The sequence below is a fragment of the Ascaphus truei genome, chromosome 21 (genome assembly GCF_040206685.1).
Source record: "Ascaphus truei isolate aAscTru1 chromosome 21, aAscTru1.hap1, whole genome shotgun sequence".
Lineage (NCBI taxonomy): Eukaryota > Metazoa > Chordata > Amphibia > Anura > Ascaphidae > Ascaphus > Ascaphus truei.
This window is the reverse complement of record NC_134503.1, coordinates 13,088,704-13,102,846: the sequence shown is the minus strand read 5'-3', so window position 1 is coordinate 13,102,846 and position 14,143 is coordinate 13,088,704. Positions and strand designations below refer to the sequence as shown.

At 42.8% G+C, this 14,143-nt stretch overlaps 2 protein-coding genes across 7 annotated transcripts in view; one reads left to right on the top strand and one right to left on the bottom strand.

Annotated features, from left to right (window-relative positions):
- Window positions 1–5,830, bottom strand: part of ANGPTL2 (angiopoietin like 2) — a 30,041-nt gene extending 24,211 nt beyond the window's left edge. The window contains exon 1 of the mRNA XM_075579009.1: window positions 5,293–5,830. The gene's annotated coding sequence lies outside the window, so the exon portion shown is untranslated. The remainder of the gene's footprint in view (window positions 1–5,292) is intronic.
- Window positions 1–14,143, top strand: part of RALGPS1 (Ral GEF with PH domain and SH3 binding motif 1) — a 423,133-nt gene that overhangs the window by 185,530 nt on the left and 223,460 nt on the right. The gene's annotated exons all lie outside the window — the stretch shown is intronic.

Sequence of the window (14,143 nt, the reverse complement as noted above, 5' to 3'; positions counted from 1 at the left end):
GATCAGAAAGCATCTGTTGTTATAGTGAGTAGTCCAAATGGGCACGTCTGGTTGGGTACAGTGCGTGGTCTCTCGTTGCCTTCAACATCTGTGTCTATTTGTTATTACTCCAAACTAATATCAACGTGACTTCCATGTATTTTGCCACCCTCAAAAAAAAGGTTTTTCAGAAGGCAGTGGAAAGGGGCTGGGAGGTGTTCAATAGCTGGAATTTCTGCAAAGAAAACGTAAGCAGGTTTACTGTCCTAATTACTGCCCTGATTAATGGACCATTTGCATTTCAAAATTTCAGATTCCTTTTTTTACATCAGACTTATTTCCATCCTTCGGTCCCAAAGAAGAGGCACAAAAAAAAAAAATCTAATTTAAAGCAGTAATCCCAAATTGATATATAAATCAATTTATCTATATATATATATTTTTTTATGGTACATGAACCACGGTCCCCATTCCGGAGCCAAGCTGCATTTCCTTGACCTCCGGGGCACCCCTGTTCCCGAGATACAGGTAGTCCTCGCTATCCAACGAATGGCTTATCCAACGCTATACAATGCAACCCTATGGGCCATTTTTCGAAGCCAGAATGCGTTATCCGACGCCGGAATGCGTTATCCAACACTCACCGCCACTGATTAACATGGGACTCGCTTTACAACGGTTTCACTATCCAACGCTACTTCCAGAGCGGATTCTGTTGGATAACCGAGGACTGCCTGTATTTATATTTTCTTGCTAGGTTAAGACACAACTACAAATATGGTCACATGGTTCACCAATAGCAAGGTGCAATGTCATCTAATGACATTCTATTTGCTGCCCGATGCGGACCCCATTTTGTCTCAACAAGACTAGCGGTGGTTAAGACTCCAAATATCACAGGAACAGGGGGACTGGTGCTTTAAGGAAACCTATTCACCTGGCTATCCCCCACACAATGTCTCATATCAATGTTTCACAAAGCGTGCTTTCGAGCAGCTACTGGGCTCATGACAAGCAGCTGGGACATGCCAAGCAGGTTTGCTCAGCTGCCTGGCTCATGGTCAACAGCTGTGGCATATTCGACCATACCCCAAGTCCTCATAGATAGTAAGCTCCTGAGTAGGAATTTCCCGGCGCATTGTATACATACACGCATGCTCACCGCACCGCACACACGTTGGCTATAATAATTTAAGTAGTAATCCCCAAAGAACAGGGTATTGCTGGAAGACATATGCCCGCAAACCAGCCAATCAGCTTTCAGAACTGAAGGTACAGTATTATCAGTGGTTTCGCCTATATTGTGTTCCATCTCCCACTACTGTTATATATGAATATGCTGACTATTTATAGTCAAACAATACACGTCATGGCTCTAGTGAAATAAATATTATGTTGCAATTATTTTTATTGAAACAGCATACAAATAACTACATAAATGTTCCTATGCTTGAGCTTACAAGACTACAGAATTGAAATCTGATATGTGTTGATATAATAAATGGTAATATATCAGTGTTATATGGGTGAGTGCCCTTGCTGTAGTGTACATTCAGTAAACAATGCTAAGTGCTATTGCAACTTTGGCCCCCATTTGCCTGCAGGGCAAATACTACAATGCAGATGGGGATCAAATCTGGTAATGCAGCTGCACATTAGACCTATCTGTTCAATCTAAATGAGGTACAATGAGCAGTGTTCTTTATCCTTCATCCCAACAAAGTGAAATCTTTTCAGATGGCTCACTGTTCCTTGATTGTAAAAAGCAGGATTCACTGCTCAGACAAGTGACAGATGACCAGAAATGTGATCTCTCGTTTAAATCCCTCTTCCGGGACCCCCTACATCCTTAAACAATAGAGGGTCATATCAAGATAAGAGGACTCCCTTGAGACGTCTAAATTTGTGGTCTCTAAAATGCACATTTCTTTTATGTGCTGTACTCAATTACTTTGTGTGGGTTATACATCCAACAATCCTATTTCACCCTAATCACATCATTAAACAAGAAAACGTGCTACTGTTTGATAAATATATCTATAAGTCACTTTTAGAGAGACCGTACAAGCAAACATCTTCAACCCGTTAATTTGTTATGTCTGCCAACTTCCAATCTGCCTGATTTGTATGGTCAGTGTAGGAGTTATCATTCTTAGCATAACCATATAAAATGTAACCATTTAAACAAAAAAACAGATGTAAACGTTGACCTGTTTAAAACACAGACCCCGTATTTTCAAATAAATTCCCATTTTCCCATTTCATGCTGAATAAAATGGTCTTGTGAGTGTTACTGTTCTTTTTGTTCTGCGCACAGAGCTTTGTACCTTGGCAGAACTACAATGTTTTCTCGAATGTTAAATTATTACATTTGCCTTGACCCTCCAATATCCAACTTTTGAATAGCTTAGCTTTCAGTATACATCCCATATCTCAGAGCTCAGGACTCTCAATACTTCTATTAACTTGGAATTTGGCTTTGGAGCTGTGTTACTTTCATTCAAGATATACGAGTAGGCACGACTGATACACATACACACTCTTTCATCACTTGCTTTCAGGAACCTTTTGACACCTCCAGCCATAAAACACATCCACACCGGGGAAAGGACCAGCACAGATTACATTCCAATAGACACTGTTTATAGTATAGCTTTTGCTTGCTTCATTCATTATAACATCGCCGGAAGAAGAGATCAGTGTATCTCGAAAGCTCGCACAAATAAAGCATTTCGTTAGCCACAGAACGGTTTCATCTATTTATTTTTTGATGTAAATATTCCTGTATGCTCATTTGCATGTCTTAGACAGGTCTGCAACCCCGCCTTTCACCATTATCACACAGCACTTCCACTGCAGCAAGGGATTCTGGGAAATGACATGCAAATGGGCCCACAGTGTCACCTTTTGCTTCAAAATAATTTTTAACATGGTTCCCTATAGGCTTAAGCGTGTTATATATATATATATATATATATATATATATATATATATATATATATATATATATATATATATATATATATATATATATATATATATCTGCACTATCGCAAATGGACTAACATGCTATTTCCGGTGTGTGTGTGTGTGTATTTGTTTTCATTCTTACCACAAAAAAAAGTTTGTTTTAGCTTGGGAAAGGTCGGTGTATGGATCAAAATACAGATGTAGCAGACTTCATTGTTCCCCTGAAAACACAACATATCTTGTTACAACAGAGAATACCACCACCGAGTTTCTGTTGGATTCAATGGCCATATTGGTGCACAATATCACAACATATCGCAGAGACAGGGAACAATTAAGCCTGCTACATCTGTATGTAGTGTGGTGAGAATGTAGCAACAGGTCCCTTACTAATGTAAACTCCTTCCCATGCTACTTGCAACTGTAATTTCAATACAGATGGAAACACTGTAATTGATAATCCTGTAACAAAACCTGTGCTTGCACAGGGCTGGCCAACTCCAGTCCTCAAAGGCCAACAACAGGTTAGGTTTTAAGGCTATCCCTGCTTCAGCACAGGACTGAGTCACCTAACCTGTTGGTGGCCCTAGTGGACTGGAGTTTGCCAGCACTGTGCTAGTACTGTAGGTAATGCTGCTGCTGCAGTCTGCAAAATCACACTGCCAAGAAGCAGTGGCTGAAAAACATCTCCCAGATCTGCAAGCATAGCTCGTATGTTCACCTATATGCAGCCTTGCTACACAGGGATGCAACTGCATAATGGTATTCAAATTAACGCACTATTTCTGCCAGAGACATTGAGCAATGCCCCTCCTCTATTTGCAAAGAGCCAAGCGCCACAATACTATGCTTTGGTGTTGAATGTTAGAAGCCAATCTGTATGTAGATATCCCACTACCACTATACATTTAGCAATGCATTTTGTCATTTTGTTTCTTGATTTCACATGTGGGAGCTGGCTAAGTGCCACAAGAAAAGTACCCACACATGCAGGTTCATTTAGCCAGCACTGAATGGCAGCTCTGTACAGTAGCTGAAAAAAACACACTAGCACATTCTTTTCTCAGAATCCCAAATCACAGTTTGTTGCTGAGGGCACTGCTGCCTAAACGGTGTAATAGCAAATGAACAACAGGGAGAGGAGTCACTGAAAAATAATTGGACATGGTGCTGCATTTTAAAGGGTGGTACAGCTACCTATATACGTAGCATCTTCTCCCCTTTGTGCAGTTCTCTCAAAGTCAAGCTTGCGTGTTAATTGCACAAGAAATACCCCAGCCTCTCTGTTTGGGATGGTGGGAATGCGAGACAACCTTACAATGAGCTGCTGACTAGTCTGAAGTTTGCTGCTATTTTTGCTGACATTGTTAGCATTCTGTGGTAGTGTAGTGAAGTTTATTTGCACCTTCGTCACCTCACATTCCCTTTGGTCAAAGTATAATGGTAAAGCACTCAAGTCATCAGCGGGGTTCATCAAAACTATTTCCCATACAGCCCGTAATAGGGGTTTGAGCAATAGTGTCACTTAGTTGCCATAGTGATATTTGCATCACAAGGAATATTTGAAAGTTATCCCAGCGTTCTGTATATTTGCTAATATCCCCAGCAGCAAAGGAAAGGGTTCTTTGCAGTAAGGGCAGTTATAATGTTGAATTCATTAGCCATGGAGACTGTGATTGCAGATATGATAGACATCTTTTTAGAAAGGAAAGATGATGCATTATGTTTTACTGGGGGTTTTTTTTGGTTAACTTTGTCTGAATCAATATACTCTACGTCAGGGGTTCTTAACTCCAGTCCTCAAGACCTCCCAACAGATTAGGATATCCCTGCTTCAGCACAGTTGGCTCAATCAGTGGCTTATCTTATTGAGCCACCTGTGCTGAAGCAGGCTCTTTGACTGAGCAAGCAGTGCTTGAAGCAGAGATCCTTAAAACTGACCTGTTTGCGGGGGGGGGGGGGGTCTTGTGAATTGGACTTGAGAACCAGCTGTACATAAAGAGTGTCCTCTAAATTAAGAATACAATTAATCTATGTAGTAAGGGGTCACAATCTAAATCAATGTAAAAGTGACAATGCTATTAACATTGTGTTACGATAGCTACAAGTATCAAAGATTAAACAATGATCAATTAAACCGCAGATTATTGATACCCTATTTACAGCACCTGTCTGACTAATTTGTGCATGACATGTATGTATAATCCAGTTTTCTTCTAATAGCAATCAACACCTCAATAATCAAAATGCGATTTCGGTTAGTGTTTAACAAGATTACAAGCCTTACTTCGGAGTGTGAAGGTTGTGCTCACCAGATATGAATGTGTATACAGTCAGCCTTACCCTGTTTCTCTTGGCTCCTTCCTTGTGTTTCAGGCACAGGTCAGCTGAAGGATGTCTCCCATATGAAACGTAGCATCTCCTTAGAACTCTCTGATGCAAATGTTAAGCTTCTTTCTCTGTAAAACTTAAAGCCACTGAGCGTTCAAAACCCGTCCCATGAGAGAGAAACGTCCTCATATGTTTTGGTCTCGAGTGATGCTCAGACTTTGGTCTTGCTGTGATTCATGCTTTTGTACCATGCAGCTCCATGCTATGAGCAGCCCTCGCTACCTGCTGATACAGAAACCTTCCCCTCCAACATTTCACCTCTAATTTTCAGAATCCATAATCTCAAGCAAATCCTTTTGCAGCCTTACGTGAACTTCAGCTCTTTTGTGGAGAAATTACATGCTGGGGGGAAAAGCAGAGCAAAAGTTTCATCAAGCATGTAGCGAGCACATCGGTTCTGGTTGGACAGCACTTTTTCTTCCACTCCCACAAATGCTAAGGGATCCACCAGAGAGACACACAGAGGGCCTCCCCCCTGACCACAAGCACTGGAGGGCTGGCTGCATCAAACCTTTAACATGGTGATGTCATAGCTCTCACAGTCAAAGCTAATTTGGCATCCAGGAGAACCTCCTCTCTGCTTCTTTGGCAGACATAGTGCGGAACACTCGTGCAGACCTCTGAGCTGAAAGATATCAATTGCTTAGAAAGATACCGCCGCTTAATAAAAGGGGTTTGTTCCACGGAGGGCAGGATTTGGATTTTTCTTTAACCCTTGGTGCCATGTTCACTTGGCTTCCTAGAGCAGCTTGTTCAGTTGGTCCTGCCACACTATGCACTTGTATCTGCATTTCTGCAGTATTTGCAGTAGCAACGCTTCTAGTTATGATTGATTTTAACTTTGAGTAATTGTAAACAAATGAATGAATAGCCTTGTCTGGCGTTACTCGCCGCGTGCTGGGCAGCGTGAGACCCACGTGATCTAATGTGTTTCGCTACGCGGTTCCCGGGCGGGCGTTCCTATGCATTTGTAATACATTGAAACGGTCCTAAAAAAAGCTGGGATTTCACTGTTTACATTTCCAGATCGGCTGCCAAATGAGACTGGCAATGAGAGGAACATCTTCCATGTTTGTTTTATAATTTACGGTCAGAAATGTTTCATAGAGGCAATTTCCAATTGATGGGATTGTAATATGAATGAAGTGGGAATAGCCGTGTTACTTCAGGTGCGATAGTGCAGCATAAATGAGTACTTCTGTATGAGGCGATACCTTCTTTATTTGATATTTTAGGACAAGCTTTTGCGAGTTTCAACTCTCTTCCGGTCGTCGAGCAATACGGATTTACAGAACTTTCCATGCGTTTTAACACATGTAAAATCCATGCGTTTTAACACATGTAAAATCCAAGATGATAATCTAAGACAGATGATGTGGAGGGAGTGGGAAATAAACACACAGGACAATAAATGGCTAAAAATAAAAAGCATATTGTGTAAGCCTTCCTTCAAAATGAATGAAGAACCTGCAAATCGGGGCGACTCATATCGTCACCTTTTTAAAAGCAGCAGTGCGGATTATGTGTCCCTTTAAGAGATCTCTTTTTGCCTTTTCCAACACTGTTTTTTTTAATTATATTTTTTAAATCTGCATCAGCGTTCAGGATCTATTTGAAATATGAAGTGTCCGGGAGGTTAAAATGGAGCTCTTACCACAACCCAGTGCAATCCAAAGGTTACCAAGGTAGAGATGAAGAAAATCATGATTCAGGAGGCAAGGTGCTAACATTTCCATTAAACTCGTATACGGTTATGGGGGGAGGGGGGGTTGATGCTTTACAGTAAGTCAGGGGTTCTCATCTCCAGTTCTCAAGACACCTCCCCCCACTCCCCCCCTCCCCCAACAGGTCAGGTTTTCAGGATATCCCTGCTTCAGAATAGGTGGCTCAATCAGTGGCTCAGTCTTCGATTGAGCCACCTGTGCTGACGCAGGGATATCCTGAAAACCTGACCTGTTGGGGGGAGGGAGGGGAGCTCTTGAGGACTGAAGTTGAGAACCCCTGCTTTAAATTATTTGGAGGACTTGGCTACTGGGTCAGGGTTCAGGCAGGTTCTGATAACATGGGCCTCAATAATGTCTGGACTATGCCAACAGTACTACTGCATATCCATGCAGAAGGTATACAGCAGCTGCCTGGATCCACCTATGCTGCTTTTATCTTTGTGTTGGCCTGAAGTGGGATTCCAGAGATCTTTTGATATTTTAATCCGGGTTCATTCTTATTAAACAATCCTTAACTGTTTGGCTCGTACAGGTATGTGCAAGGCAAACCTACGTTTGATCTTTTTTTTTTGTGTGTGTGTATAAATTCTATTATGATGACATTGAAGTTAATAATATGTTAATAATTATAGCTGTCACATACAAGAGTTGAACCCGTAATAACATTGCAAAACATATTGTGAGGGCCATCTCATTACAGATGTAGCAGGCGTTCTTGCATGGGGGCAATAGCGCATTAGCCCCGCCTCTTTATCACGTGCGGCTAATATAATTAGAATAGCGCCTGCTCCTGTTGGAGCGTTGTGTGTCCTCCGGTGCAACACGCCAGCGTGAGCAAATATAGCTGCGGCATCTGTACATTCACTAATTCGTTTGTGGTTGATTTTCACTGCTCTGCCGATCTTATACGGCAGACATAAGCGCTAAGGGATCCATGTTAAAAGGGATTAGAAGAAAAAGGTAAACACTGTGTGCACATTTGCATGTCATTACCCAGAATCCATGGCTGCAGTGGAAGCACTGTGATGGGGAAACGCAGGGTTGCAGACCTGTCTGAGACCTGATCTTCTGTGGAACCAGGAGGCTTGAACCATGCCTTGAAATTAGGATTTCATTGCAGATTACTTTGCATACAGTATATGTTTTTATTTCTTTTTAAGATTCTCCTCTACACCTTTTATAAATCACTTCATTATCAATGTAACTTCATGTCAGTGATCACCATGTATTTTTTCCTTGGTGCTCCAGATGTTGCTGTGTTCAGTCTGAAAGTTCTTCCTTTGCTAACCCCCATCTCTGGGACTTTTTACTTCTGCTTGTCCACAAAATAGCCTCTGTCTTCACTCCTGCTCTCATCACCTTCCATCCTTAAAAGCCTCATAGTCTTGTTTTATTCAACTGCTGCAACAAAATGTGGTGTCACAGACTAAACTAGAAGCATCTGTATTGATTTTTGAGCAACCGCTCAAATATCATCCCTCGTGCCGCTTTGTGTTGAATCACATAAACTTTGCCACTTCTGTTGAAATTCTCTAAAGAAATATACAGGTTAGAATAAAATGACACTTTATAAATAGTAGGAAACGGATTTTATTCTTCAATCAGGTTAACGCAGGGGGTGGCCAACTCCAGCCCTCAAGGGCCACCAACAGGTCAGGTTTTCAGGCTATCCCTGCTTCAGTCTTCGACAGAGCCGCCTGTGCTGAAGCAGGGATATCCTGAAAACCTGACCTGTTGGTGGCCCTTGAGGACTGGAGTTGGCTGCTCCTGCACTAGACGATTAAATAGATGTTATTATACACATCTGCAGTAATCTAAGTTTTGGGCGCTATGCAAAAAGCCTTGAGGACTGGAGTTGCCCACCTCTGGGTTAACGGCTTCACTGCAGAGTGATTGGACATATGAATACATTCAGTTTCTATAAACCCCCATGGGTTACAATATTCACTAAAGAGCAGTAGCAGTTGCTGGGCTAAAAATATAAGCTACAGTGTACAGTACTGTATGTGCCTTAGGGAATGATTTAGTACAGTAGTCATTTAGGGTTGGGAATAAGACTCGCATTGATTTTAAAATGAGCTCACTTAGTAATTCCCGTACTTTGTGGAGATGACCTCAGTGTAATATCTGGATGGCTGTGCTCTTACTGAAAATGTGGGATCTGCTGTTTTCTGGCTACGGGTTGGCTTGCTCATTCAGTGCAGGCGTTTGGTACCATCAGCTCATCTGCTCAGTGCTTTTCTTGTATCTGTACATTGGGGCCCTGGAAAGCATGGTATGCACATGCTTGTCAACACAGATTTTCCCGGTTATATTAAAGAGGCAATCCTAGCAACACTTAGAAAACAAAATAATAATCTTTTGTTTCTTTCAATATATGCTGCTGCCTTTGATTACCTTTATTGAAAACTAATAACCTGAGCCGCAAATTGATTGGTTCTGCTGTAACCGATCAGCAAAGATCCTGCTTTCCTGGGTTCACTTAATGGCCGCCTCTCAGTTTCAATGAATCCTTCAGTCAGCTACAATGTATCCTGGTAACATTGTAACAATAGGCAATTTGCAGCTCAAACTGCTCAGAGCATTTGTAACAAATTATCACAAACAGGAAAGACTTGCAAAGGTCTTGCACTGCTGGAGAGGTGTTCTAGAAATCAAAGGACGCTCTGTATATTAAAAGGAATAAAAAATGGCATTAAGAGTTGAATAATAAAAAAAATGCAGTATTATCTAATACCACAGAACTGATATATAGAAATAAAAACACATGTAGGATATTGCATGGATTGCTCCAGTAAGAGCTACCTTACACAATGTATTCATTTCGGCATAACTAGTGCAGGTACAGCCTCCCTGACATCAGATGTTCGCCCTCTCTCGGCACCGGTTTTAAGATATGCGTGACTATCTACTGTGTCATTTGACAGAAAATGTTCTCGAACGGCTGTAATGTTAGAAAACGTGTTGGATGAGTGACCAAGGTCATGAAGATGTTCTAGCGCACACACATCAATCTAAGGCTGAGGCCCCGGTGTCAGCGCTGCATGCGCGCCTGCCAGGCTGGCGGCCCGTGCAGCTGAGTTCTCCGATCTGCAGGAGGAAAGGTGGAGGGTGCGGCCACGACGTCACATGGCACGTTCGCCCTCTGGCTGAACCGCCGGGGGCGTGGCCACCGCTTCGTCGCGAGTTGTGAGCACACATTTCCTGTCTTAGGCCAGGTCCCCGCTGGCTACAGCTGCGCCCGCTGTGGCGGACGCTGCAGGGACAAGAGCCGCCCCACAATGGGGCCGGGCCCGCTGAGAGGGGGGGCCGCCGCGCTGCACCGACAGTTTCTCCTGCTCAAGAAAATTGAGAGCAGGACTTGCGATGGAGCGCTAGGCAACACCCCCCGGCGGTTCAGCCAATGAGGACGAACCTGCCGGGTGAAGTCACGGCCGCGCCCCCGTCACGCCCCCCCCTGTCTTTCCCCCTGCAGCTCACTGCAGACCGATGGACTTGGCTGCACAGGCGCGCGTGCAGCGCAGGCACTGATGTCGTAGCCTTAAGGGAAATCTGTTCACACAACATGGCGGGCAAGGCAGCAAGCCCCATTGAGGGGCGGTTCTTGTCCATGCGGCGCTGTAGCAGGCAGCGGGGACCTGGCCTTAGCAGCCTATCAAGCAACAAGGCAATAATAAAGGGACTATTAATGCCAAGACAAACACATCTCTCCAACTTACCTTGCTGTTGATTTAGTAACAAATCGTTTTATGTTCCAGTGTTATTGGTTATGTAATAATTAATCATGAAAGGCTGTATGAAGTGTATTCCTTGACAACTTCAGAATTCCCTTCTAGCATGGTTGATTTTCTTGGTCTGTATTTCCCTGCTGTGAGCATCGAGACGGGCAGCTTTTAAATCTAACCTATCGGTGTCAGGAGCTGTTAGTGTCCTGATCGGGGTTGACAGGACTACCAAGGATCGAACAAGCACTACACAGAATGCAAGTGTTTCATAAACCAGAGTTTATGTAGTTGCAGCCAACAGCAAAACACCCACAAGTACAAGCATTACTTTACCGCAACAGGTGTTCGGGGAAAACTCCTAGCTGGAGGGTGATGCTGGTGCGAGCTTGACCCTGGCTTCCTGCGGGACCCTTACAGGAGACGGTAAAGTCCAGATCACGCTAGTCACAGACCATTGCACTGATTAGGAACACCAGAATTAAAATCTCAAGAATAGCTGATTGGCTCTGGACGGCGGCAGTGGATATATTGTTCTCACTGGCAGGGAACCACCACAAAGTCTGGGGGAAACAAAAGACGCAATGGGGGCAACATTGTCTCACGGCGGGGTGCTTATTGTCCTGAGTTCTGCACACGGCCCAGGTACTTTAATGTCATTACCGGAGCTCCCCGGGCCCGGAAACATAGGGCAGCATGACCTAAATATGGTTATGCCTAGCTGCCACATAGGCTACCGGATACAGGCTCCAGGCACATGGCAATACATGGGGATGCACTGTGAAATGGTCGGTGTACACAAGTCCTGACATGGGAATAGGCAAAGGGACGAGAACCAGGATTTCTGGAAGAGGTCTGGCAGCCTTTTTAGTTAGCATTTTCAACCCATGTAGCTTAAACCTTAATTCTGCAGAAGGGAGTAACCCCAGGGCCGTCTTAACAGCATTGTAGGCCCCCGGGCAAAACAGTGCACTGGACCCGGCCTACACAACCCCAGCCGTTAATTGCCTCCCGCGAATCCGTTACAATATTCTGCTTCCATAACATTGCAAGCAATAAAAACTGCAAAATCTCTCTCGCGAATGCAGACACGCCAACTCTCCGCTACAAGTCGTCATTTTTCTCCTTCTACCGAGTTAGCGGGAGATTTGAATGTTGAGGCGGGTGATCGGAAAATTAGTGTTAAATTCTGGTCTGTGCATAGATTAGCGTGGGGCCCCTATGCTCGTGGGGCCCCCGGGCAACTGCCCAGCGTGCCCATGCGTTAAGATGGCACTGAGTAACCCCCAATATCCCTCTGCTAGCTGCACCTATGTAATATGTAATAACATGAAACGTGATATACAAGTCTGATTAGTAACTGTACAGATACATTTAAAGTTAGGATACTATTAACATACAACTCATTGAACCTGCATCATTTCCCCCTGTTGTTTGGTGTTCCTGTGACCATGCTTTTTAGTGTGTTATAAAACTCTTTTTAGGAAGTGCTGGCTATACGTTTTAATATTTTTATATTAATGACAATTATTATTAGTCGTAATATTTGTTGATAATTTCAGACTTCTGAATTAAAAAAGATGAGCTGTCAATTAGCATGGATCCAGTGACCTAGTATCATCAACAGCCTAAGTAAAGACAATAATCTATTACCTGTGCCCCATCCATGCAGAAAGCGCCTGCAGACCATTGCAATTCAGTGCGTTCAAGACAGGGTTAATAAGGGAGTTATTTTCCGCACCAATGTGGTTGAGCTGTGGAATGGTCTCCCAACTTGAAGTTGGCAATTTAACATGAGTATCATAAAAATTGACTATATGTCAACAGCTTTGGATGGCTTCAAAGTTACAGTAATCCCGTGCGAATTAAAGGAAGTATGTGGGTACTGCACAATTTGAATTCTAAACGGTCACGTGCGAGTTTGTCATTGGCATAAACATAAGGTTGTACTTGGCTAAAGGGGTAGCTTGGCTCACGTGCATTGTCTGTAAATACCTCTTGCTTGTTTAAGATGCCTTAATGGATTGGAGCCTGGAATTGTCTAGGCAACCCTATGAAAATCTCCAGATGAATCATCGTAATGATTTCCAGAAGTTACGTACCCACATTTGAATGTTAAAAGCTTGCATATGGTATTGGGTTGAAAAGTCACTTTTTTAAGTCTTTGTACCGGTGATCAAATAGCATGGTGCCTCTTAGTTCATTGGGTCTTTCAAGTTATTCGGTAGGAATTTTATACGTTGGACTCCGTAGATTGAGTGTGTGTCTTTGTAGGTTGCAGTGGATGCTCACCAAATTTATTTCTGCATTTATACAGTAGCATTTGTATAGATCAAAGTAAGTTGGGAGTCTTCCAAGCGCCATTAATTGCCCTGTGAATTCTTCTCTAAAAAGATGATCCTTTCATTCAGTGGAGTGGGATATAAAAGGTCTAAAGAAAGCAGCAGGAATACAATGTCTACTAAGACAATGTTATATAATAAAACCAAAAAGAATTGGCAAATGCGTTGGTAATTAATCAGAGGGAAACTTGAATGGATCAAAGAAGTACGAATAATGGGGGTGGATGACAGCAATAGGATGAGTTCAATTTTGGATCCGGTTTTGAATTTGAGAGCATGGCTTCTTATTCTTCTCCGTGTATTTTGTTGTGCTGATGTGAATTGGATATTTAATAGCTTTTTTGATGGCCTGTTTAATTGTCCTTTTTTCCCCCCATTAGACATATATCCATCTGTTATCTATGCTTTATTTCTTCCTTTGAAGCCAATGCTGCTTCTGTATGTTTTATGTTAATGATGTAGACTTTTTGACTGTTCCATGTTCAACGCTTAAAGGAAATGTGTTGCGATTTTCTGCCAGCTCAGGGGTTCCGTGGTGGGAAACAGTTCGAGTATTTTGCTGGGGAAATGTGTCTTAAGTTGGATTTTGTGGTGGCTCAAGGAAACAATTTGTAGGTGGCTTCCTCACTCCCACACACAAATGAAAGGAGCATCCTGCACACATGTTGAGTTAAGCAGAATAAAAATATATTTATTTCCCACCGTGACGAGACCCCAGCTATTTCAACGTCCTAGGTACATGTTTGAAATAAACCCAACCATATTCATGTATCTACAATAAAATATATGTTATTTATTATAAAGTGTGTTATTAGTGCAGAATAATTACCTAGATCAGGAGTGGCGAACTCCATTTCTCAAAGGCCACCAACAGATCAGGTTTTAAGGACATCCCTGCTTCAGCACAGGTGGCTCAATAATGAATGAGCCACCTGTCCGGGATATCTTGAAAACCTGACCTGTTGGTGGCCCTTGAGGACTGGAGTTGGCTACTACTGGCCTAGATGTTATGTAG